General features: G+C 44.7%; 1 protein-coding gene across 3 annotated transcripts in view; it reads left to right on the top strand.

Moving 5' to 3' along the window:
- Positions 1-228: 228 nt before the first annotated feature.
- LOC310996168 (SPRY domain-containing SOCS box protein 4-like) overlaps positions 229-27,367 on the top strand; it is a 44,141-nt gene continuing 17,002 nt past the window's right edge. Inside the window, exons 1-2 of one of the 3 annotated variants that reach the window (XM_083985529.1) lie at positions 229-547; positions 14,499-14,587. The gene's annotated coding sequence lies outside the window, so the exon portion shown is untranslated. Of the gene's footprint in view, positions 548-14,498; positions 14,588-21,021; positions 21,219-22,773; positions 22,833-27,367 lie in introns of those variants that run through there. The other 2 variants (XM_083985530.1, XM_083985531.1) reach the window with 2 other exon arrangements.

Here is a 27,367-nt window from a genome sequence, read left to right as displayed (position 1 = left end):
ACGATTCTTGAGGTAGCGATTATATTATGAAAATGCACGTTTTAAAAATAAAAAAAATACATGTTATTATTATTGTTATTTGGTGTTTATTAGATCTATTTTCTTAAATCATTTCTGCGCGGATGTGGTGATGTGAAGCGTGTTGTGATTCTCAACAGCTTGACCCCAGTCACCTTTTCTTGATCCCGGCGCTGCAGCCAATCAGCGGCAGTCGGGGACACATGAACGGTGATAATATCCACGGAACAGGCTGCGGGGCTGGAGGAACAAAGAAAGCCGCCCGTTGCCTCTAAACGCCTCTCTTTTCTTTTTTTTATTGTTTTAAATTTCACTTCGTCAATGCAGATTAATGTCGACTTTGTAAAGAAAAGGAGTGCTTCGCTTCTGCCTCATCTCCCTCCGCAAGAGACGCACACAAGTCCGTGTTGGGTTTGTTTTTTTTTCTAACTGGGGAAAGAGGAAACTTGGCGTCGTGAGAGGTTTTTTTTCTCTCCTGAGGTTGCCTTTTTCTCGAAAGCTTTTACCTTTGGATAAACTGTCCACGAAGGTAAGTTTTTCTACCTTTTCTTACCTTTTTAACTCTTTCGTGTGTGTGTGTATGATACGGCGTCGAGGACAACTGTGAACGCACTGTGGATGTTTTTCTACTGTCGCGTTGTCTTTTATGTATTTATTGTTTTCAAGAAGAAGCAGGTAACTCCAGCCTGAAACTTCCCCCTGCTGTTTTCAGAGGCAACCGATGCGTTGCCTTCACAGTCCGTCCGGAGAACCGAGCCTTTCCCCCCGAAACTCCTACAGAATAATGTGTCGTTTTAGTAAACAATTCCTCCTTAACAAACAGACACCGGTTGGATAACTAGACCTAAGATATATTTTAGTTCTTCGTAACCCACTTACAAATTCGGCAATATTCTATCAAAGCAAATGTGTTGTTTTTATATATTTTATAAAAAAAACAACAACAATAAAAACTTGTTGAATTGTCCGGGCACGCACTGAACTAATCAGCTCAGGCTTGTGCTGCAGCAGTACAAGGCAGAGCCGTTCACATGAGGCAACGTCTGCTGTTGCAAACCACATAGCTCTGCCTCTGTGTTTGTGTGCGTGTGTGTGTGTTTATCTTTAAAGAAACAGTTTTATGTATCTCATTCACGATTCACGATAGTTTCAGTTCTCGTTGCATTTTGCTAAATTTGCCTGTGCAAGAGCAGGATTACGTCGTGGTAATCTCGCTGCCAGTCTCAAATACTTTGTGCACCGTACCTGTGCAGTTTTGAACTACAGTGTCTGTGTGTGTGTGTGTGCGTGTTTTTTTGTTTTTTTTCCAAGGTTTGCTTTGACTAACCAAAAGCTGACATGACTCCAGGTGAGCAAACAGCAGTCTCCCAGAAGCTGCTGCAGAGGAAGAAACTCCACTATTTGACTCCATTCAGTGCCCATTTGATGCGGAGTTTGCCTGCTATTGAAAGGCTAAATGCTTCTCTGCCTGTAGCCGCACCATCTGCTTTGCCCTCCTGGGCATTGGCAGGCTACTGTCCAGATCAAGTGTGATGAGAGATTCATGTGGGTGGGCCACAGCAGATGGTGAGATGGGAGATGCAGGACTGGCTGATCATAGATAGATAGATAGATAGATAGATAGATAGATAGATAGTTGGTATAGCTCCTGCTGACAGTTGCGATGGTTGATTTTGTTTAGTAGGCCATGGTAAGCTAAAAAAGAAATTTAATTTTCACATGTAAGCACTTTCCCCTGATGACTTCAGCATCATCATCATCATAGTGCGTATTACAAATGCCTTGAGTTCATTAACTTCTTTTTACCACTGAAAGTCAATTCATATGCATTCAACATTGAGAAACAACTGACCCCTGCACTCAATTTCTCACCGTCTGGGGTGTGACCCTGTGACCACGGTGACATGGCTTGACCTCCCACGTCACCAGTGTATGTGTGGGTGGGTGGGTGGGTGACACAGAAAGCTCCAGACGTGCCCAGGTTCACAGTAACCGTGGAGTTCATGTTTATTCCTCCCAGCATCTAGCAGGAAGCAAATAAAAGGCCACTGATTATCAGAGCTTTGACGTTATCTGACCTTTCGCATTGTTTACAGTGGCCGGCGGCGGCGGCGACCCTAACCATTGATGTGTTTTTGGTTTTTGTGCACGTGCATTGTGTGAGAGGTGTGGACATAAACTGTACTTAAGCAAAATGGGTCGACTTATGTTTCGGTTTCCTGCTGTAAATCACCCACAGTGAAGTCAGGCATTGTTCTTGTTTCTGTGCTTCCTAGGAATTAAGAACCACTTGATATTCTCATTTCTCTTTTATGTTAAGAAAATTACCCTGTAGTCCAGTTTGTTTTTTTGTGTCGCGTTGTTGGTGAAATGAACAAACAAACCCACCAGTTCAGATTTAGTGTAGCATATAGTATATTTGAGTATTGTGGTTGAAGGGACATGTTTTATGTTGATTTATGTGTCAATTTTTCGCCATATCACTGTTTACCTTCAGGAAATAGCACAGGTGGACAGCAGCAGTTTGCATTTTGAAATGTGTTTGTTATATAAAAACCCTCATAAATCAGTCCGGTTGGTGATATCAGTTGATTTATGCGCTTTAGACATATATTGGTGTCTGTAAATAAAAATTTAGGACTAGCCGAGAGGTCCATCAGAGAAAACTGACAAGTTTATTATGCAAATGTAAAACGATCCACTCGGTACATTTAAAAGGATCAATAACAAGACTGTGCAAGTGTTTTTAACTGCCAAATATCAATATCCAAATCAGCCTCTGCTATATCCAGTGTCAGTCAAGCTGTAACACTCCACTCCACTCCTACCAAGCAAAGAGGAACATTAAGAAGCTCTAAGCCCATTTCCTTTAGCATCTTCTCCACTTTTCTCTTCTTGGAAATCTTATTTCTCTTAATAGAACGTGACTGCAAGTTGTCATACAGGCTCCTCAGTAGTGTAATTGTCAGTGGGGCTGATTTAACACATCTCTTCTGCCTAAGTCCCCCCCGCCGCTGCTGCTGCTGCCGCTGCCTCATGAGACTCGACACGTGAAATACGAGCGTACGAGGCAAGAACAATAATGACTTTTACATCAGGTAGAAAATGGCCCATTGTCTTGGAGATTAACATTCATCACCCACAGGCCGGGCCGGGCCGGGCCGAGCTGGCAATGAGTCGGCTGGAGCAACCTGACGGAGTAGCAGCCATGCACGTTGTGGCAAATGGATGACGACGACTATTAGGCCGAGGACTGTCGGGTAATTTGTTGAATTCATGCTGATGAATGAGGTGGGAAACAGTCGCCGTCCCTCCTGTGTCAAGTGGCAAATCAGCTCTAATGATGACAGCCGAGGGTTACACCCAGGTAACGACGGCTCGCTCTCCTCAGGCTCCTGCTGCTCCCATTAACTCAGTCCAAAAAAACATTGATCATGAAAATAAGCTCCCAGCATGCTTTTCTGCATCTGTCGCCCAGAATGTGGCTGTGAGATTGAACATTAACAACACTTGTGTGAAGTTTTTACCACCATACAAAATTAAGATAAATAAGCTGCTCTCTGTTGATCCCAGAATCTGACTTGCACTTTAATTTAAGGCGGTCCATATTTTTCTCTTTTTGTTGTTTGCAGACTCAAAGATTCGGTTGAAGAGAGTTAACCTTTTCCCCGAGGTCGTGGCATTTCAGCGAGGACAGCTTTTCACAAACAACTTGTAGCGCTGCATCTTATTCATACAGAGAAGAACACAGGCTTTGCACTGGGGTTTGATCACATAGTTCTTTTTTTTTTTTTTTTGCCTTTGTAGCTATGAAAATATGTGATTTTTTTTTGATTTGCTGCGTCAACAGCTGCGTGACACCGGGAGATGTTCTCAACTTTAATATTACCTGTCAGGTCTGCACTCAACGGTTATCTCTGGGAATGTTAGACAATTGTCCACCTTGTCCACAGTCTGCCCAGTCACACACACAGTCTAGCACACACACACACACACACTGTCAGAGCGGAGGCTGTTTCAGCACATGGGCACTGATGCTGACTCAGGAGAATGCTAATGTTGTGAAATCCCATTAAATGCAATCCGGTGCTGAGCAGGGCCACGCCTGGGTTTTTACGGGACAGCAGGACATTTTAGAAAAAAGGCCGGTGGTGCCCTTGTGTTTTTCACTCTGTAATAGACTCTAATCAGCCGAGTGGCTCACACTAAACTGAATTGCTCTTTAAAGTGCATGGCAGCTCATGTTGTTGAGCTTGACGATCGTTTGAATGATTTTTGTGTGTGTGTGTGTGTGTGTTTGAGAGCGTTTGGCAGCTGCAGTAAATCCTGCAGAGTTTTTTCACCTCATCGCGTGCGGCACTGTTGTGTGAGGAGAAACGAAGCAAAAAAAAAATTATCTGGTTGTTATCTAATTGTTCTCCTCGCTGCCTTTTGTCTTTGATGAGGTTAATTGAACAGCGGGAACTGCATGCAAAGCAGCACCACGGCCCGTCGGGTTCCTCCGCGAGGTCACGCACGGGTCATTTTCTCCTCAGGAGGGGGGATCTCGGGGTCAGACGGTATTAACGGCCCACACTGTCAGCAGTTTGTCTGATGGCTGCGCAGTGCCACCGGCTTCAGACTGTCAGTATTGATTAGTCAGGACGAGGAAACCCTTTTCTCAGCACTAGGGTCTCTGTAACACATGGTTTCCTCCTCTCCTCCTCCTGTAGGTATGAGGAGCGGTGGTTACTGCTGGATGAGTGATGGGTGCTGAAGTGATGGGTTCTTTCTCACCCTGCTCCTCATGCAGATGACTGATGTTCCCGGTAGCAGAGTAAAGAGAGAGAGAGAGTTACAGGGATGCGCCGCAAGTTACTGCCGCTGTTTATCTCTGGTATCTGAGGAGGATGTGGTGTTAAAGCGGTCCCTCCTGGAAAAAAAAAAAGCTTCCACCCACATGCTTCTATACTGGTACACCGAGTCTCTGCATTGTGTGCTGCATTTAGCAACAACCCTCTTATGAAAGGAGTCAATGAAAGGAGTGGTTTAGAGTACTGACAATGAAGCAGTGTGATGTTAATGAGAAGTGAGGGAACACAGAGTCACATTATAAGCACATAAACGACGAGACGGATTCCTCAGTATAACATGATATTATAGCAGAACGTGCAGGGACAACAGTAGAGCTGCAATTGAGATGCCTCTCTAATGTCGACCACATGCATACGTGTCTCTGCAGCAGCAACAACACACTGCAGCGCCCTTACACTTAAAAGTTGTTTTGGCTGCGAGATGAAGCCTTCGCAGATGTGCAGACAACCTTTACACGACGACACGGATCCTCCCAGCCGTGCAGATTCCTGAAGGAAACGGTCCTGAGATAAGAGACGAAAGAGAGAGAGAGAGAGAGAGTGACTCATAACAGGAGACGCAGGGACTGAGGAGATGGGTAGAAAACGGCAGGGAGTGATCAATAGCTGGTGGAAGACGAGGGGTTGCCAGTCAACGATGTCTCTCTAATAGAGTCTCCAGCTCTCAGACGTTTGGTTAATTAATGTTTTGAGTGCTTTGTGTAACTGAAGCCGTTGTCCCGAGCTATTAACGAGCACAGATAAGATGCGTAGTCATTGGGAAAACGGCACAACGCCATTGATATCTGGTGGGAAGTCAGAAAGGTCGTCATTTGCTGTAATTTCATTTATAAAGCTGAATCATCCATCATTTGCTGTTGTGGATACTTTCCCCCCTTATTTATCCAGTTTTAATTGAACTATTTGGTTTTCTGAATTGTGTCTCCGTTCCTTTTGGAAAAACTCTTTTTGGTGTTTTTTTTTTTTTTTTTTTTTTTTTGTCCCGAGGCTCTGAAGATAATCGTTTAAAAGCTTCGGCAGTATTCAGCTGCATTTAAAAAAGGAAAGGTTAAATCTGACCTGGAAGCAGGAAGTTTCCTCTTTAATGTTTAAAACCAGACATCCTCCCCCGCTATCTCTCTCACTCTCACCCTCACCCGCCCGCCTTTTTTCCTCCTCCTCCCACGGTGTGCCCACTCCTCGTCCTCGTCTGTGTTCCTGCTGCCACGACAATGTGCCATGCAAAACAGTGTACCCGAGCCGCCGGGTCACCGCGAGGCCAGAGTCCGCACACACGACTGCAGATCATCCTTTACCTCTCGTGACCTCTTTTGCAGCGGCGTGTGTGTATGTGAGTGTGTGTGTGTTGCAGTCATACATGGCTGCTGGCTGTCATTGTTGTGAATCAGGATAACAGGAGCACAGCATGCAGTCAACAAATACACTGAAGCAGCTAGGCTCAGGAGAAGCTCGCTTTGCCTTTTGTAATACAGTAAATCATTGTTTCAGCCTCTTTTGGCTTGTATGTGATTAACTCTGTCATCGAATTCAGCGAAAAGGAACTCGTAATGTGAAAAATATTGTGGAACAGGCATAAACGCCCCGTCTGAAATTTGCTGTAGATAATAAATGCACAAAGAGTTCTTTGTCTTGCGTGCACAGAGCCTCCTGTAAACAGCCTCTGCACAGGATTAGCAGGAAGTAAAAACTGAGCAAATCCTACACTTTTTTTGTTTTTTTAAGTGGGAAACCCAGAGTGTTGAACCATCCTGATCCACACGTCTTCTAACACACACTGACGCACACACACACGCCCCAACCTCTGGTTTTCCATCGTCCCATGAGCTCAGCCGTTGTTGAGCTACGCTACACTGACATGAATAATTGAGTTGTCCTATGTACTCCAGCGAAATCCTATTGCTCCACTGACGTTCAGCGGCTTTGTTGCCCGCTGGGTTCCCGCTGTAAGATGTCAGGATCTTTGTTCACAGCGGTGGGATGTGGGATCCATCTAAAAGACCCTCACCAGCTTTCCTGTTTCTCTGTTTCTCTGTTCCTTCCCTCCCCGAGGAGTTCAAGGTCTGTCAGAGTCAGAGAGGTGGTGCGCATGTGACGTAAAAACATATACCACAATAATAATGTCTTTATTAGTTCAAGTGATGACTGGCAGGTTTATTGCGCTGAGATTGAGATAAGTTGCTGTACCTTAGCCAACCACCGCCCATGGCTCTGGGTTCTCCTGAGGTCACGACGAAGTGTCTCCGCCGTGTTTGGATGGAAGAGGTGAGATCAAAGCCACGCCAAAACAGAACCGACACTTTTCACAACACTGCACCCCGCCCTACTTCCTCTATCTCCTCTCTAAATCTTGTTTAGCTTTTTCCTTTTTAAGTGGAACCCAGTCGAGCGTTTGAGCAACGGCAACCCATTAATTACCCGAGTTCATTCACACCATGTTTGACTGTAGCTAATGAGTCATTTTCTCAGGGGTAGACGAGGCCACGAGCTCCGCCGTGGCACGTTGAGATAATTCAGCCCGCTAAAGTGACATGACACTTTTGATCAGCGAACATGCCTCGCAGTTAAGCTCCATGTCATCAGAACCGTCCTGTGGCCTACATGCAGAGGGTGTCAAGTCAGTTTTCAGCATATCCAGTTGCTGTTGAAGGAATAAATCAAGGAATGACGCATTTTCTGTCCTTTAAATGGCAGTTTTTGTTTATTTTTTGGAGGATGCAGTGAGCCGGTGATTTGGTTCTTCAAATGAAAAAAAGTTGGACTCTTAATTGGCACGGCGTCCCGGAGTTCTGGGAAGAAGAAGAAGAAGACTAACTGGAAGTCTTTTAATTTGCATCACCATAATAACCCTAATGCACTGATTTTGCATGGAAATGTGACCAGCGCTAAAGATAGGCATCGGCAGCAGCAGGGGAAGAGAGACGGATCAAGAACAAACTGACGCCACCCACCAGCTCTGTGGGATCGCACCGGGACGTTATTGACAGTTTTTATGGAAATGGCTGCTCGTCTCCCTCATCGCAGCCTTGTTTACAAGCTGTCAGCTGAAGTCTTTATTCTTCAAAATTAATGACCGCTGCTACTGCTGCCGCCACTTCAGCACATGCGCACACATATAGCGATTGGTCGCTTGAGAATGTCTTTGGATTGAAACCGGGTCGGAGGAAGAGAAAGGTAGATGAGGCAGAAAGGATCGAGGGCCGTAGTCTCCCAGGGGCCTCCTCCTGATAAATGGCTTGCCCCTTCTTCCCTCTAACCATCATTAAAAATGTCAAATCACTAAGAGCTGCAGTTGTTCATAATCCTCCCTTCCTCCATCACTGATGCTACATTTTCTGCCAGCTCAGCTCAGCCAGCCTCTTTTCTCCGTCTTGTTGAGCATGTTAAACTGCGCTCCCAAGTGCTTGCGAGCTAAATGAGCATCGTACCTCGGGTGCTGCGAGGCGATTGTCCTTTTTTTTTTTGTTATCAGCCGGTGATAAAAATGGAGGAGGACAAAGGAGAGCTGTATCGGCGGCACAGCAGACGCCAATAAACAACTGTGCACTGGTCCAAAGATGCTCGTGGAGTCGGGGTTGAGGCCCCTGAATCAGAGCAGTGTGTTCCTAGCGGGGAAAGAGAGCGCTAGGATTGAATAATGCTCCATACAATGTGTTGTCCACATCGCAGGGCAGCACTGGTTATAGCTGTTCCCACAGAGGGTGGAGGCTGATCACTGGAGAGCGATACTGTTCAACACCTCACCAACCGTCAGATACCACTCTTCCTGTTTTCAGTGCTAGTTCGGAGCCAGAGTCTGACTTGACACCCGTTATTTGCCCGTTCTTCAAAACTGGTTCCAGACAAGCACCAACTCAGATTACGCAGGGGGCGGGGTTACCTGACCAACAGGACCAGCACTTCATTTGTTTATTTGCAAGGGACTCTGAATGTTAATGAACATACAGTAAAATTGTTATAAATTCCAGATTTAGCCTAGCTCAGCAGCTAATTTCCATCTGAATATCACTTTCAATACAAATACAGTACAAACAGCAGTTTGTAATCTGATACAAAGTGCTATTATTAAAGTGCCTATTGTGAATAAAAAACTTCCCTTTATGGTTTTTACTGAACCATGTTTTTTTTTTATAAGTATATTTTTTGGCGTTTTTGCCTTTATTTGATAGCTCAGTGAGATGGACAGGAAAGGGGGAGGCAGAGAGAGGGGGAATGACATGCAGGAAAGGTCTGCCCGACGCGGGATTCGAACCGGGGACGCCTGCGTTGAGGACTGTAGCCTCTACATGGGGCGGCCGCTTTAACCACTGCGCCACGCACCGCCCCCTGCACCATGTTTTAAGCCAGGGGTTCCCAAACTTTTCCATGGTAAGGCCCGCCGAATAGCATTAGCTTCTGGCCGGGGACCCCCTTTATAAACCCACTGAGTTTTGAACAGTTAGCAGTCAGCATTTGTTCTCGTCTTCCCGCCAATTTGCTGAGGACCCCCTAGTACCGGTGGCCACCCTCACTTTGAAAACCACTGTTTTAAGCTGTCTCTTAGATGAAATGTGTGTTGTGCTCTCTCTTATTTCCATATTATATCCTTTCACTTTTATCCATATACATCAACGTTATCAATAACTTATTGTGTTTAACTGCCCTGTAATCGATGCAGGCACATTTGAAGCCAAGTAGCTGAGCTACAGGCTGTGGGTTAAATGTCTCTCAGCATTCGCTGCAAATACGATGAAGATGGCTTCCTTTTCTTTTTTGGGGGGGCTGGGTTCTGGCCGAGAATTAACGCCAATGATATGGGTCCAGGCTTCAACACCATGGGTCGGACTGGGTTTTAATTTTCAGGCCCGATGAGAATTCTAAGACAGGAGCAGCGTGGCTCTGACTCGGCTCCTTGCCAGTGGAAAACAAACTGGTTCTTTGGAGGCACGTGAGTTGAACCAGTCTCACACGGGCACCAGCACCAAACCAGCACCAGGTTCTTTTTAGTGGAAAAGGGGCATCAGTCACAGGTTGTGACGTACAGGCTGCATAGTGCTGACTTAACATGACGCATGCCGGGCCTCGAACAATGAATCCCAGTTAGAAGCGCTTCCTGACTTTGGGCACGTTGTCACATGACCCATAAACCTCACAGGAGCGAGGTGGCTGCAGTTTCATCTGGATCAGGCGCTCCTCCCCTGCAGCTGGGGATCACCTCTGTGTTGACGAAGCCTTTGCCCTAATTAGCTTAAAGCTTCAATGACACGCATGTACAGTATATTTTTCTTAAGAACTTCAGATCCGTTATCTGCTGCGGTCGTCTCAACCAGAGCGGATGCAATTTATTTTAATCTCCTCCTCCCTCTGGCAGCTCGTTTCTAACATATGGGCGCCAACACCATGGTCTTTAATTTACATTAAAGTATCTGTGAAAACAGTTTAGTCCAGGAGTTTGTCATAAAAGGCTCACTACACTAAAGCTGTAACTAACTCTGAGCTGAGATTTGCCCACTGAGTTTTGTGTTAAACGTTCTTCATGTGGGTTCTTCAAAGATAAAAAACTGTGTGATGTAATTACCTGTCTGCCTGGTTTATTTGTGGCCCATCAGATCACAGGTGAAAAACTTTAATATAACAAAACCACAGTAAATGGAAAAAGCTTTATTTCTTTTTCCTCCAAATACTCTTAAATGCTCAGATTCAGGTTGCTCAGCAACACAGTTGACTCACAGCGTGGCTCTTACTATGAACCCTGAGAATAAACCATCCTATTTACTAATCATCCTACATTAATATGGAGGAGGCTGCTCCTCCCAAAACAGATGTAGGCCACAGCAATACCTCATACTCACTCCAGCTTTAAGCCAATAAGCATTTCTGTTTTTCTCCTTTAAAAGGTAGACTCAGGTTATGAGTGGGGTGTTGCTTTTAATGGCATAATACAGTGATATAATGCACTCGCTGCCGAGAATAAGGAATGCTACAAATATATACAACCCTACATACCATATTCTGCAAAGATCTCTTAAATATTCAAACACTTGTGACAGATATGTATTGGGTGCGGAACATTTTATTGTTTAATACTAAATAACTTTTATTATTCCAGATGGCCTCAGTGCAGCAGAGCAGTAAACTCTTGGAAAAATGTAAATAAAATAAATAAAAACAACTACAAAAGGTTGAATGAATAATGGCACACTTTGTTTTCAGTCCCACAGAGCTGTGTGGAGAAAACTAATAGAAACAAGAGCGATAAACTTTATTTTTCTCCAGTGGCTCAACCAATGACAGGACGTCGTTTCTATATTAAAGGGATAGTTCAACATTTTGGCAAATTGCCCCATTGCCATAATCCCTATAGTTTTAGAAGTAGGTTCATTACCTTTAATTGTCGGTGCAAGCTATTTTTAGAACGCCGGAGCAGAGCCGCGAGCTGCCCAGAGTTACGCTACGGAGGCCAATGGGATTTGTTAGTTTCCCTCATCAAAGTCATCAAATACACAATCCAACAACTCAAAACACTCTGGTGGAAAAGTTGTGACCTGCAAATGCAGACTGCTTGCCGAAAAACTGACCCCGGTCCACCAGAACGTTTTGGAGTTGTTGAATTGTGTATTTGATGACTTTGATGAGGGGAAACCAAGAAATTCCATTAGCCTCCGAAGCGTAGCTCTGAGCAGCTCGCAGCTCTGCTCCACCATTCTAAAAATAGCTTGCACTGACAATTAAAGGTAAAGGCAATGGGCCAGTTTGCCAAAATGTTGAACTATCCCTTTAAACTCAGACAGTTTGCAGACCACCTGCAAAGTTTAAAGGCACAGATTATTTATTTTGCACAATGACACTGATATGTCTGAGAAATTAGCCACTCAATTTCAATCAATCAGTTGGGCCCCTTATAGATTATATACAGTATGTGTTGTTTAATGTAAAGGAACTTCTGTGGCTGCTTCCTCCTGTGGTCATCTGTTTGTCCGTCCTCCCGATCACCTTGACTTTAGTTTCCACGGCGTCTCAGTGCAGCAACTCGCCGCCTGTCACTGTGTGTGTGTGTGTGTGTGTGTGTGGGCAGAGTGGGAGGAAACGGGTGGCGACGGTCAGGCACTGCAGCAAAAGGCTCCTGTGTCCGACATGTAAGCCATCCTGCTGGCTCGTTAGACCACACACTATCACGGCCTAGATCAGCTGGTGCTTGCGCGTGTGTATGTGTGTGTGCGGCGCGCAAGTGTATGTATGTTTTTTTTCTAAAGAGCTGATTATTTGGTGGAAACACGTCCTGCTGCTCCCACGTCTAATTCAGTGGCTTGTTTAGTAAAAGCAGCTTCACTTGCATCTTATTTCAAAAAGCTCCTATTCTCCTCGTGGTAAAAATCTATAGTTTGTTACCACGGTAACACACTCCTCTGGGACACGCCTTTTATATGCTTGCATTAGCTTTCAAGATCAGCTTTGGGTTTTTTCCCCTCACTGATCCACTTTATGTTTTGAAGTTTTCATTAGCAGATCAATTGATGAATTGTAACTTGTTCTTCTTTTTATTACAAGGTGAAGTTTCCTAATGAACTCGATCCCTCTGGGGGAGTTTGTTCTCTTAAGAGAAGAGGAGCTGCTGCTTCGCTTCATTTAATCAGCGTGAGAATCCACAAGGCCCCATTGATTCATGCTGATTCATTTTACAACTCTGGTTCTGTCCAAACCCGCCCTTCACCAGTCCAGCTCTGCGCTCATTGCCAAACATTCCCCCATTGCTCATTTGAATGCATAATTATCAAGTCTTAGTAAATGCTGTATTGCCAAAGTGTGTGTGTGTAAAAAGGAGTGAAAGGAGGAACTTGAGGGTGGTGGTTCATATTAATCAGAGATGATGTCTCACTGACTACATTTACAGCTCAGCAAAAACAGTTAACTAATTCCTTTTTTAATCACTTGATGTGATAAAAGAAATGTGTTTTTTACACTCTCTGTCGGGGGGTTTAGGAGTAATTTAATCTCTTACATGTGTGTAACGCGGACTAATTGCTGCCGTGTCTTCAGGATCTTCACTTAATCAGGGAGGCAAGCTGCATTTTGTGGGTTTTACTAAAACAGATGGAGGTTGACGTGAGTAAAAGTAGAGCCTGGACCAGGGGGAGTAATGAAGCTGCAGTACGGCTGACCCCCATCTGTCATCCAGCTCCCATTAGGAGCCAGTAATTGATTAACATTTGCACCTTTTACTTTGAAGCCTTCATATTGCTGTGACTAAGCACCCGACTGTGCTGCCTTTTCTTCCCTTTTTTAAGAAAATGATCCGGTGCATGTACACCAGGGCCATGTGTGGTTTGAAACAGGAAGCAGACTGGAAACTCTACAGGTGGTTGGCTGCAGATGATGCTACGAGTGAAGAACAGCACCTCACCCGATTTATGATTTTAATCAATGTTTTTTTCAATTCGTAAAAACCCCGAAAGACTCATTTACAAAGGTTTAAGGCTCAGTAGCTCGACTGTCTTCAACATGTGGATGAACTCCGGCTTTGTACGGCACCACTGCATCTGTAATGTCTTTTCACCAGGACCTCTTCTTCTCATATTGAACACTATATGGGGGGAAATAACTATTATTGTAATGTTAGCTGGTAGCCAGGAGTAGCTTCATGTCTGCTGCTGCACCACAGCTGCTGTCTCTGTTTGAGATACAGGAGTAAATGATCTATTCTGTGCTGCTGCTGCTGCTTTTAGTCAGCCACACTTTTTTGATCGCGATCGGACACTAAAAACCAGATGAACCGCTTCCAGACAACGCTGATGTCTTCGCTTTTATTGGCGCATGTTGCCATGTTGATGTTTCAGCTGTGTCTGAGGAGAGAAATTTTCAGGGAAGCAGTTGTGTCAATAAACTTTAGTCGCCGTCACCGAGGTTTGAATTTCTACGTCGTTTCTAGAGGTCTAAAAAACTAAAATGTAGCCAATGAAAGACCAAGTTGAAAATGTGTGTTTGTGTGTGTGTTTATACTGTTATGTGAGTGATCGTTGTTCCAGTCATGGAGCTCAAATATTTGTCGCATGTGTGTTTACCCTCGGCACGATCGTCCGACTTCGGCTGCCAATAACGGGCACGGGACCCTGGTGGCATTTTTAATGTTTGAAGAGTGGCCGTCGCCTTAAAATTTGATGAACATTAAGATTGCAGAGTCTCATGAATATTCAGGAGAGCAGAGGTCTCCCCTCTCCTCCCAGCTTCTTCCTCTAGTTCCTCCTTATCTCATCTCCCTTTGTCACCATCTCCTCCATTTTATTTTTATTTTTTGGAGGTTCTTCATCTTGGCCTGAATTTGAACTGGACCCAAACAAACAGAGGGCTCCTCAGGAGAACGCTGCAGCGCCACTTTGCATGTATAATGCAAAACATTATGTCACAGCGTTGCCTCTAATTGTGCTGTTGGAGCTCATTAACCATCCCTGGCAGTTACTGTATATCAGTTAGATTATCAGCAGCACCTCTTCCTCGGCTGCTGGAAACAGAGAGGTGTGTAGCGACCCGTGAGGCGAATGACGTGTGTGTACGTGTGTGTGTGTGTGTGTGTGTGTGATCTGGTTTAATAATACAACGCTCTTCTCATGTGTCTCCGCCTCGGCCTGATCAAACCTCCGCTGCCTCTCTCAACAGGAAGTGACCAGGGCTTTGACGCGTGGCGACCCGTCGACCTGGCAGCGATGCTCTTTTCTCCAGACGCCTGCACTCAGATGGATTAAGAGGTGAGTTCACGCACCCAGCTGCGCCCGTCCGCCTTCATTACACACTCCAGCAGGGATGCTCTCCAGCTACGTCCAGGCTTCCTGAGCTCGTCAAAGCTGTGCATTTTGGGAAATGATATCAATGGTGATGGAAGCAAAAGAAAGTGAAGCCCCTCCTCCTCCTCCATCATTGATGTGAGGACAGACCGACTGATTTCTGATGATGTACCTCACAGGCTAAAACCCCTGTGCTGCGGAAACCCGATCGGACCGGTTTCCTGTTACCTGTAGGCGCGGGGAAACCGATCCGAGCCGGCCGCTTAATATTTCAACAGGTGCTAAAAAATAAAGCAGCTGGTATGTAGTGCAGGTTGAGGGAGTTTCAACCACCTTGAAAACTGCTGTCCAACAACCTGACCCGGGTGCAGGCCGCCACTCCACGTGTGAGAAATAAAGCTAAAGACTCAAATCATCAAAACCTAGAAACTAAATAATAATAAAAAAAAGTTGCAGAAAATATATCATAACTTTAAAACAAATGCCGTCATTAGTTCTGACTCTGGTCTCTGGCACCAGGATGATTAAAGCGTTTTTAGTTGGAGGCTAATTATCATTGTAAATAATGCAAATCACCTCAAAGCACCACACAACAAAACCACCAGACCAAAGTTGCCACGGCTTCATTTGAACCACACAGAGGTGACCGACGAGTCCCACGGCTGCAAACTGTTTGTTAGACCCAGATGAAGGTTTTTTTATTGAATTATTTTCTATAACAAGGTGATCTCAACCCAACACGTACCCAGGCGGAAACTTTGTGCTGAGAGAATAACAAAACACAACCGCCGTGACACGGAAGAGCGACTACACACACACACTACGTGTCACATGCGGCAAATCAATTCGACACAACAGCCCCTGTGTTTGACAAAAGGGAAAAGAATAAACGCGGCTCGTTGTGATGCAATCCAACGCAACAGTCCGTTGTTGTTTTTTTTTCCAAGATAAATATTATATCGCCTAGATCAGAAAGAAAGACATGTTTTTCCTTATGGAAGCATCGGATGTCCTCTAAGAAAGGAGCTCCTCTGTGGGGGTTGTTGGGCCTGTGGCACAGTGGACAACAGGCAGGGAACAGTCATTCATTATATATGACTAACATGTGCACATACATGGTCAGCTTTGGATTTCTATTTGTTTTTCAACCGTTTCTGTGGCTCTGTGGTAAAAATCCGAGGCTGTAATCCATGTCAGGTTGGTTTTATTACGTTTATTTTATCATAAACATGAATGCAGCCCAGCCTCAAGTGAATATATATATAATACTGTATATATAGTGTTAAAGTGTAGGAGGGAATAAATGCATAAGTAAAGTCGCAGCGTCAACAGAAACGGAGCCTCTTTTTTTTTATCCAGGAGATTTTCCCTGTGCGGTGATTTGCTTTTTGTGTCGTCGTTCCTGGAGCCGAGGCCAACTCGGCTGTGCAGCAGCAACAACAGGTCTTGTCTGTGCGAGCTCGCTCTGTGAATGTGGCAGCAGCAGCAATACTACTGGAATTTCCCCCGCTACCGAGACGGGCTGGGCGGGCGGTTCAGTCAAGGTGAACTCGCTGACCCCCGTTACCCCGGCCGTCTCCTTTAATTGACTGCAGCAACACAGCGGAGGCAGCGGATCTCGGAAAACATCACGGTAACCAGAGGAGTTACAGTTACAACAGCAGCGGTGGTGGTGGTGGTGGTGGAGTTTGTTGGATGTTTGCTGTCAGACAATGGCCAGGCTTTTTTGTGGCTTTGTACAGCTCAGCTTGGAGTGTGTATGTGTGTGTGTGTGTGCCTATTTTCTAATCACATCAATGTGGTCGGGGTCGTGTTTATGAAAGCAAAACAGAGATGCAGGTTTGGTGCTGAAGAGACAAGCAGCTCGGCCCGCTGTCAGCCCACAGCCACGTCCAGACAGTCGAGGTCATGACTGTGTGCTCTGATGGCAGTGACCAGAAGATCTGATTAATTAAATAGTCCATAAAGCCTTGTATGTGAGTGAAACTGGTCATTTTCTTCATTTAGGAGTTGTGTTTGAGGAGTAAATTAATAGTTTGGCCCATAAAACAATGGCGTTCATCAAAATCAAATTTTTGTCATGACATTTTTGTTTAGATGTAATGAGACTGAATATGGGCCTCACATTTGATCATAATATCTCCTATTTAATTGAAAAAAAAAAACGATGTTGTCAGATCATGTTTCTGTTTGGGGCTGCACAATATGCAGAGATGGGCGTTTTCAGTGTTAATGGCCATTTTTGCTTTTTGTTTCACATAACAAAAATCACATCAGTTTCATATTTTCTGAGTCTTTCACCAAACAGTCAGTCTGTTTACATCTTGTTGGCCTGGGCGTCTCTCTAGAAACAGAACACAACTTCTGTGTTTGATTGCAGCTCCTGTAGTTCTGCATGCTGGTGGCCATACTGGGATTTCAATTACTTTGCCATTCATTGTGCAGCTTCAGTTTCTGCTGTTGCTCTCCAATGCACTCAACCTGTCTGGTTAAGGGTCAGCAGACAGGCTGCAGGGGAATCCCAGCATGCATTGGGATTACTGGACAAGTGGCCAAAGAAACGTGAGGCTGTAAAACACCTCGAGGTCTCCAGAATTCAATTCAGCTGCTCGTCATTGGACTGTGGGAGGAAACCTGAGAAAATCCATAGAAACACTCGATACTGATGTGGAAGCGTTGAATTTTTAATAAGTGAATATTGTCAAGTGCTAATTTTTGTTCTGTTTGTAAACAGTTGATGGGGTTTTTTATTATTTATCTATGCACAAGCATTTACAGAGAAAAAAAATATTGCTTGCTTTTCAGACTGATAGCACTTCACTATGAAAAGATTTCTGTCTCTTCTCCAACACTTGACAGACGTTACTGTGGAGGCAGGTTTACCGTGTGTGTGTGTGTGTGTGTGTGTGTGTGTGTGTGTGTGTGTGTGTGTGTGTGTGTGTGTGTGTGTGTGTGTGTGTGTGTGTGTGTGTGTGTGTGTGTGTGTGTGTGTGTGTGTGTGTGTGTGTGTGTGTGTGTGTGTGTGTGTGTGTGTGTGTGTGTGTGTGTGTGTGTGTGTGTGTGTGTGTGTGTGTGTGTGGACAAGAGAAAGACACGGACTCTCATAGAGGGTTTCTCTCCGACACATGGTTGCCAACGGATCCTACTCCTGGGTAAACGGAGACATGGAGACGGCAAACTGCTCCTCTTCCTCGGCTGCTGGGTGTGTCTTTGTCTCAGCAGCAGGAAGTCATTTTGACAAATCGCTCTGTTATTGACCGGCTACCTCGGACCGACCGGACTCTTTGATCTGCGCACTGTAAAGTCATCCATCTGCTTCATGGGAGACGAAAGGAGGACAGGTTTAATGTTTTCTGATCACAGTGGAGTTCATGCGTTTCATACTGAGGTCTAACAGCCCGGTGCAGGATCATGTTTTATTCTTTATTTATTATTTAGTTAAAGGGATAGTTCAACATTTTGGCAAATTGGCCCATTGCCATAATTCCTATAGTTTTAACAGTAGGTTTGTTGCCTGTAATTGTTGGTGCAAGCTATTTTTAGAACGGTGGAGCAGAGCCGCGAGCTGCTCAGAGCTACACTACGGAGGCTAATGGGATTTCTTGGTTTCCTTCATCAAATACACAATCCAACAACTCCGAAATGCTCTGGTGGACAAGTTGTGACCTGCACATTCACCAAGCTATGGGAGATGATAACGGAACATTATGAGACAGAGTTGTTTTAGAAGCAAATGCAGAGACTGCTTGCCAGAAAATTACCCCAGACGGGAACGCGCATCAGCTGTTTTGCATGAATTTACCTCTGTCTCGCAACGTTCTGTTATTATCTCATAATGTGGTGAATGTGCAGGTCACAACTTGTTCACCAGAGCGTTTTGGAGTTGTTGGATTGTGTATTTGATGAGTTTGATGACGGAAACCAAGAAATCCCATTAGCTTCCGTAGCGTAACTTTGAGCAGCTCACGGCTCTGCTCCGCCGTTCTCCGCATTGTCTTTACTTCTCTGCATTCGGACTCATCTTCATCACCATGCCGCTGTTCTCAGGCCGCATTCTCTAACCTGGGTGCGTCTTTGCTGTCGTCTTACACTCTAGAGTTCTTGGTGTTCTCACAGTGATTTGTATCTATAAACGATAGTGAAAGTGCAATGTAACCACCCACACAAACAAACACACATACACATATATACATGTGCATCGACTGCACTCTGGGCCCACTCTCTTGTCTGATGCTGGAGGTCATTCAGCTCGTTGCTGCGCTGCTATCGATACACCAGGCCACGTCAAAACAAGGTAGACCCGAGGCAAACAACAGCAGCAGCAGCAGCAGCCACAGCCTGCAGGGGTGGATGGATGTTGTTGAATCTATTATGGATGTCGTGAGTGTGCGTTTTTCTCTTTCTCTTTTTTTGTTGTTGTTGCTGCTTTTTGAGTTAATTTGAGAAAAGTCATACCGAGTTTAACGTCGAGTGAATCCGGCGTGCAGCACTTCTGAGGCTGCAGAGCGCGAGGAGAGAGGAATGCTGTTGTGTGTGACTGTGTGTACTCTGAGGAGGAGGGAGGTAACAAGTGAGAGGAGGGCTTTCTTGTCTCCCAGGGGAGAAAGATGAGAGGGAGAGACGCACGGATACATAGGTAGAGAGCGGGGGATGGTGCCACAGTCAAAGAGATGGAGGAAGGGAAGGAGAGAATGGGTCTGGGTGGGGTACCTTGTCATAACCGAGCTCATCGCGTTGACATCTTATTCTCACACTGCCACGTCGCCCTGCGCAGAAACGGCTGCAGCTCAAGCAGCTGAACTTTGCTGAACATTATCTGGCAACCCAACACTATTACATGTTCTCAATCGAACACATGCAAAAGAGTGCATTCAGTGCTGTTTTTTTTTATTGCCCATTGATGCCTGGAGCAACTACAGCTGGGTGTTACCGCTTGAGTCATGATCAGGTTTAGATGCATTTCAATTAAAACACTAATTATGTTTGGATAGGAAACTGCTCCTCTGAACTGCTGCATTGTTAGAATATAAATATTAACATTACAAAGTAACCCCAGAGCAGTTACATGAATGCTCGTCTATATTTAATGCCACCAATAGTCCAGATGCACGTCAGGTAGGATAAGTAACGTCGTGCATCAATACGAGCCGAGGCAGAATTTTGTCGTATCAACCGCAGAACAGAGGGGAGGAAGGCAGGAAGGGTCAAGTGGAAAAATAGGTGGAACCTGAGCTCCTGGTAAATTTAGAAATCACTCCGTCTGCACTTTCACGCGCGGCTCTGGTCTGTTGTCACAATAAACATCCACACAGGTAGTTTAGGAGGAACCTACAGGCTGCAAACCTCACGGCAGAGATCAAAAATGAGAAATGAACTCACGCCACGTTGCATCTGAACACGGTTTACTCTCAGGACAATCGATGGGACGTATTCGAGCAACACAAGGTTGGTGTTTGTCGTGTGAAATGCACGTTTATATGTATTTTTCATGCTGAGGCTTCCTGTAAAGCATTAAACCAACCTGCCAACAGTACCACTGCATATGTAGTAAAATATAAAAACTTAACATATTTCATAATTTTTATGAATGAAATCATAATAACATTTGCAACAGTAGTTTTTTCCCCCCTCATCTTAAGTGTCTGTTTTTGTAGTGCTAACTCGCTACATGCTAACAAGGAAGCTATTTCAGAAGCAGAGCATCTGGGAGGGTGCAGACGCCAGGTCAAAGGTCAACACCAGTATTTTTGACATGATGAATGATGAACATTTTGACTGACAGGAAAATAGAACGATGAAGATTTCTTTCCAGTATAGAATATATTTTATAATAATTACAATTTCTCATCTTCCTTCCAGTCTGTTGAAACCCACTGATGTAGATCATCCAGACTAAGACTGTGCAGCTCCTTAATTTGAACTTAATCCTTAATACCTCAGTCAAAAAGAAAAAAAAACCATCACATGGTGGATTTTGGAGTATTTTTACGGTGTCTTTAGCTCGGCCAGGCCCGACATCCACGCTCCGGCTCAGCAGAGAAGATTAGAAATGAGCTCAAGAGTGACTGAGTGACTGAGTGTCCACATTTCTTCCCACCGTTTTCCAGCAGCACTTCAGTCATTCAGTGTCTGTGGAGGAGTGGGTGGTTTCTGCTCAGCTCGGGGAAAGACTCGGAGCGTGCTCCACACTAAGCCCTCCCCCTTTTCCCTTCCTCTCCTTCCCTCCCTCCCTCCCTCTCTTTCCTCCCCTCTCTTCCCTCCTCCTCCCTCCAGCAGCTGTTTTCCAGTCTTAGCTGGGAACCGGAGCCAAGCTTTTTTCTTTTTTCTTCCTCTTTCCCCATCCTCGCGTCACAGGCAGGAACTCACCGACTTACCGACACACACAAATACACACTGTCCTTTTCTCTTTTTTTTCTTATTTCTGTCTCTGCCCGGTCCCACACTCGTCCGGCTGTTGACTGTGTACTAACCTCATTTTTGGACTACACACTGAGGAGCAAGTCTTCCCACTCTCCCACTCGTTCCGCTGTTATTGTGCGTTCACATTGCCGTGCGAGAGCCGCCCGCTGACCGTTTTCGCAGAAATGCTTTCATGGTAAGACGTCTCTCCGTCCTCACAGGCCACTTCTGTCTCTTGACCTCTTGTTTGTGTGTCTTCTCCTTCTTCTCCTTCTCTCCTTGTCTCTGACATTTTCTCCGCTTCTTTGTCGAGGCTGCTGCCCCGTCTTATCCCACTGTTTCTAAAACTCTGTGAGGCTGCAGCGTTCTCAGGGTGTTTGCACGTCCCAGGGAAAAAAAAAAAAAGAAAAAAGTCTGAATGAAACCAAAACATCAAAGCTGATTCATTTGAATTTCAATACGTGTTGTGCTCAGTGTTTTTTTGTGTATTTTTTCAGAAAGTTTTGCTTTTTGATCCAAGTGTAGTTGTGTTTATTTTTAGTTGTAGATGAGCCTCTTCACTGGCTGTAAACAACTTCTACTAAACTAGTGGCATTTTCCATGTTTGTTTCTGCACGGACCGTTGAGCCGGCCGGCCGCATCCAGCTTTAGACCTTCAGTGTAGAGTTTCACACACGTGAGTGTCTGAGAGGTGGGAGAGTGACACATGATTGAAGACTCTCTGTCTTGTGTTACATGAAGCCAGCCGCAGTTCCCCGACTCATAATTACACTTCTGTTAACCTGGACGTCTGTGCAGAACTGTGACCCGGTGGCCTGGTCTGGCCCTGCAGCAGAAATGTTTGGCCTCTTAACTGAGGTTGAAGTTCGTGTTAAAAGTTTTGCATAGCTTCTGAAGGCAACGGTGAGCTTGCGAGGCATGTGTTAATCACAATATGAGATAATGTGATGTCTAATCAGTCAATAATCGGCATGAAAACACATCTGGAAGATCAGAAATAATCAAATATTTTCCAAATGTAACGACAGAATGAACAATTTCACTTTGAGTCGACTATCGTCCACTAACCGGAAGGTCGGTGGTTCGATTCCAGGCTCCTCTAGTGTCGACATGTCGAAGTGTCCTTGGGCAAGACACTGAATCCACACTTGCCCCCCGATGTGTCATCGGGTGTATGAATGTGAATGCTTAGTTCCCTGCACTATGCTCAGTGCTGTATGAATGTGTGTGAAAGGGTGAATGCGACCATTACATTGTAAAGCGCTCTATAAGTGCAAGTCCATTTACCATTTATAGAATAAGCAGTTTGCAGGCATTTAAGAGTTATGTTTTATTTAAGAACTATTAAATGAGCTGTCTATTGTTTTTTATTCACTGTGGAAAAACATGCAACCCTGAACATGGACAACATGCAGGTGAAACTGTGCTGAGTCACACCCACCAAGTTTCCATGAAATTTAGCCTGTTTGTAAGTTTCCGCTGCGACACGAGTGACGGTTATTATACGCTACGTCGCTGTAATCAGATTTTATCCAATCCTCGAATGTCCTGTCGTCGTGTCTCGCTGCATCTAACGGGTCTAAAATCTACAATCTGAGACGGACTTTGTGATATTACACACAAACACACACACGCAAAGAAAAAAGTCTTTTTTTTTCGAGCTGAGACATGTCACCAGCTTGCGTCATCCTCAGCTGCCCTGGCATTTTGAAAAACAGACAAAACAATAAACAAGCAGTGGCCGCCGTGATCGCCAGTGGAGCAGGAGGAGGAGGTGGAGGAGCCGGTGGTGACCAGGGAGGAAGTAAAAGTCAGGGTGTTTTTTAGCCGTGGCTTGATTTCCTGTCACTTTCTTGTTTGTTTTTTTAGTTCAGATTTTCTTACCGTGTGAGTTGCAGCTGTAAATCAGCCTCCAGGTTTCTCTCTCTCTCTGTCTCTCACTGTTTTGGGTTGACGTCTAATGATTTTACAGGATTTCCTCCCACAACTGTCAACTTTTTTTTTTTTGTCTGGGGCGGGTGGCACAAAGTCATACAAAACTACAAACGGACAGAAGCTGGCTGATAAATGCTTTGTGTCACCTCGCATGGGTGAGATGAGATGGAAAAAAACTTAGTTGATAGTCTGTTTTTGTCGTCCTTAAAAAAAAAAAGAACATTGAATTCAAAAACCCAGCATGACAGAAAAACAAACATATGAGAGTGAGCGTGTGTCCCCAGAATATAAACTAGAGGTTTGTCTGGTTTTTTTTAAGAAACCGGAGCTGTAGGTTTTTTTTATCTTTGTTTTGCTCTTTATTGAATTTGCAGAAAAGTCGGAGTTTAAACCACTATTAATGTTTTATACTCTGGATTTCACTCTGGTGCCCTCTTTAGTTTACATCCGTCCTTTTATTCATTATTTATCATGCATGCATGTCACCTGTTGTTCAACAAACCCACTCTGCTTCTCCCTCATTCATCTTCTCCTGTTGAACAGTTGAATAATTCAGTGTTTTTATTTACAATTTGAGGGAAAATGTAACTGGAATCTGAAAACTGAAAACACACACACGCACAGTGGGTGAGAGGGAAGTGTAAAGGTCACACACTTGATTGTTGGTTTTGCCGACATGTGTTACCATCTGTAAACAGTTTATTCATCCCTCCTGTAATGGATCCTGAGCTTTCCTGCCAGTTTGTTGTCGTAGTCCCAGTGGGACGACGTGTACCAGCTCACATCCATGTCGCCATCGCCCCCAGCTGATTGGCCTTTTTTTTCTCTTTTCTTTTTTTTTTTTTTTTCCCCCGATGCCGGTGTGCAGATAAGAGTGAGTGTGTGCATGTGTTTTTGAGTGGGTGATACTTCAAAGTCACCACATTACCAGTCTGCATTTGTGTGCCCTTAAGCCATCTATGTGCATGTTTGGGTGGGGGTTGCTTGCTTGTGTTAATACTGGCTGTGCCGTGCATGTTTGATATGCTAACAATGGCTGTCACGCTACCAGCGGCCTTCTTCATGTCACTGCCTCCCTCCCTCCATCGCTGCAGATAAGAGGTTCGATGCCGTGGATTCTGGTCCAGAGAAGTTGCATCTTAAAAACGGTTCCGGTTCCTCTTCCACGTCACGTCACAGCGCGTTGCATCCGTCCTAAGCTCGGAGCTTAGGGAAATCAATGGGCTCATCTTTTATAAAGAAGTGGCACAGATAAACTGAAGTCGAACACGAGGGAGATGGCTCTGGCTGCTCTTCTCATCTTTTTTTTTTTTTTTTTTGTTCTTGCACTTTTCTTCCCGAGCTCCATCCACCACGACCCGTCTCTCACCTGCCCTATCGCTGCCTCTCTCCTCCGTAATCACTTCTCTGGGCTCTGCTCTCTCCTTCATGTTCCCTCTTTGCCTCTCCCAGCCTCTCATCTCTCCGCTGACACTCCACACGGCTCTGAACTTCTCCCCGGCCTCCCTTCTCCTTTTTCTTCTGCACCCCGCACTCACCTTTTTTTTTTAATATAAAGCCAGCTCCTCCAGCGTGTCCTTATCCGTCGGCTCCAGGCGCCATGCAACCATCGTGGGGTGAGGTCGTTTCATTTTCTCTGCACAGTGCATCCATATCGCAGGTGCTACATGTGATATCGTACATGTCGGCCACCTGCATGTGGTAATTGAAGACAGCGGGGAGATTTATAGATGTCCACATCCATCCGCTGCTCAGGTTGCATTCGTTCACTTTCTACTGGTTCTGCTGATTGTGAGCGTGAACTCGGCATCATGTCTTCGTCTTTTTGCCACATCATGACCCCGACTCCTGATCCCTCGCCCCCAGATGTCTCTCACTTTCTCAGCACTCATTTAAAATAAATGACTCCTGGTCATGTTTTAACCTTCTTAAAGCTTATTGCATGACTTTCTTCTTCAGTCAGCGCTCCAGTTATATAAGAAATGAATACGCTGAGTTGAGTCAGTATTTAAAGTTCTCAGCTTACTACGTCTTCAGCCAAGGTTGGTCGATATCCAGAATGTAATTTTTCAATACAATGCATCGATAATTCGGTGTGTCGTCATGTAATCGGGGCAATTTTATGTTGTGTTTAAGGTATAACTCATGCTTTTATTTAGTTAATTCTAGGTTTGTCACATGCAAAACGAAGGTCAGACTTGGCAGCAGTTGTGAAAACTTTAAAAAATCTGATGTTATGGAAACTATAGATAATCGGCCCAGGCCTAGTTGTGTTTAATGGTTATTTTAATCAATGGATTAACTTTTTGGTGCCACTTATTTCTAGTGTTGGGCATGTTACTTTGAAAAAGTAATTAGTTATTTTTTGGGAAAGTAACTATAACTGAGTTACTACATGATAAAACTATTTTGTTACTTTTTTATTAAATGCTCAAATACAAATTACTTGGATTTCCCTCTCTAACCCCGAATTAATCTAACTACTGTACTAAACAACTCACTCAGTACTCCCTCGGTACTCCTCCACACAGGCAGGTATCACTCCGCCTATCGGAAGCTGCCTGTGTGGAGGAGTTCTACTGAGTGAGTACTAGTGAGTTGGTTAGTTCCAGATAAACGTCTTTTCCCGACCAGTTGATGAACTGTAAAAAAATTTGTATAACGTCCTACACTTAAACGGGTGTATTGTTTTCTGATGGGACTTCTTGAGTCAAGTAATGACACATTTTGTTGTCAGTAACTTTTTTGATTACTCATTACTGAAAAAGTAGTGCCGTTATTTTGGATTTAGATCATTAGTTGTGTTCATCCAAGAGTCCAGTTCTTACTTTAATTGTGTCACATCAACTCAAGCCACCCAAAATGGATAAATTAAGTTTCTTTAATAAACAGATCATACTCACTTCAGCTGCAGCATTGATCACTGAGTGTCTTCAGGAGTTGTTGGACTCGGAGTGGCCGATGACAGCGTTGAAATTGTCTCTGTCTGTCTCACTTGACCACTCGCCCCCCTGGACTGCCATGTTTTTATTCTTGTCTGCAGATGTTGTCTATAAAAGGCCTCGGCCTGTAACAATGAGCTGCGTGTGTGTGGAGCAACTCGTTCAGCACTTGCTAGTCGAGCACTGGAGATTTTTTTTTTTCTTTTTTAAGTTTGATATTCAACAGCTGGAAGCAGTTTTTCGATGTCATCATCTCGGTGTGGATGGCATCAAATCTCCCCTGAGGGTTCCTCTCAGAGAGGCTGACAGGACCTCCTCTCCTCTCCCTGCCTCCGACTTCCTCTCCAAAACACCCTCTGGCTGGAAACACCAGTTGTTGCTGCAGCCTGAATCCAGAAAAATCGAGTTTTTTTTTGTTTGTTTTTTCACTTGCATGAAGCTTTTCCATTTGTCAAGACAAGCTAAAGTTACTTTTTTTTGAGTCACTTCTACTAATTTATTCCTGCAATATTGAAGCTCTGCAGAGAATAAAGCGGAGGAACATCTGATTCTCCGCTTCCCGGCAACACTATGACAAGTCTATTACACATACTTAAAAAAACTCACACCTAATAATAGACTTGGACTCAAACGCAGACAAGACCCCTGTATACTCAAAGTGCTGTGAGATACACAACACCACATTGACTGACTACAGATTTAGACGTGTGTCATCCATTTATGTCAGTGTGTGTACTCGAGATTAATTGGTGGCTGTGAATCTGCATGGAGATAAAAAAACAAAACAAAAAAAACACAACTGATTATCCTCGTTTCCTGGTCTCTCTCTACTTCCTCTTAATTGCTCGGCCCAGTGTTTCCCCACTGATGTTTAACGCTCCAGGAGTCGCCAGTGAAATCTCTTTGTACTTCAGCAGCGATGGGGGAGGTCACATATGTCACGCATGCAGCAGTGTGAGATGCGCGCAAATAAAATGTCAGCTGAGTGGTCGACTCGACGGCTGATTACAACGCCGCCGTCGCTGACTGAATCACGCTGTGTGATAAATGGTCCCTTCATTCGTCTTGGAAACGGCTCCACGCATCACGATGGGGCTGAATTAATGTCGGAGCGGAGAGCGTGTTACTCCCGATTGTGCTCGTGCAATAGTGGCGTTGTGCAATATGAGTGACTTGCAGCAGGTGTGCACGTTGAAAGCTGCAATTCAGGACGTAGAGGACTTATTATGCTCAATTAATGGGCTTTTAATATAATATTGGACTATTGAAAGTTTGGATCGATAAAAGATTCCATACTTATCACGTACCAGCTTTCTGTACACTCTTTCTCTTTCCCGCTTCGCTCCGATTCAGCGCTCTCTCTCCCCCCTCCCACCACGCCGACTCTGCTGTGATTGGTCAACGTATCGAGGGGCTGCTGCATAGTGACACGCCCCCTGTAACATTAACCACAGGGCACTGAGGCCAG

This window comes from Trachurus trachurus (genome assembly GCF_905171665.1).
Source record: "Trachurus trachurus genome assembly, chromosome: 13".
Lineage (NCBI taxonomy): Eukaryota > Metazoa > Chordata > Actinopteri > Carangiformes > Carangidae > Trachurus > Trachurus trachurus.
This window is presented reverse-complemented; position numbering and strand designations above follow the sequence as displayed.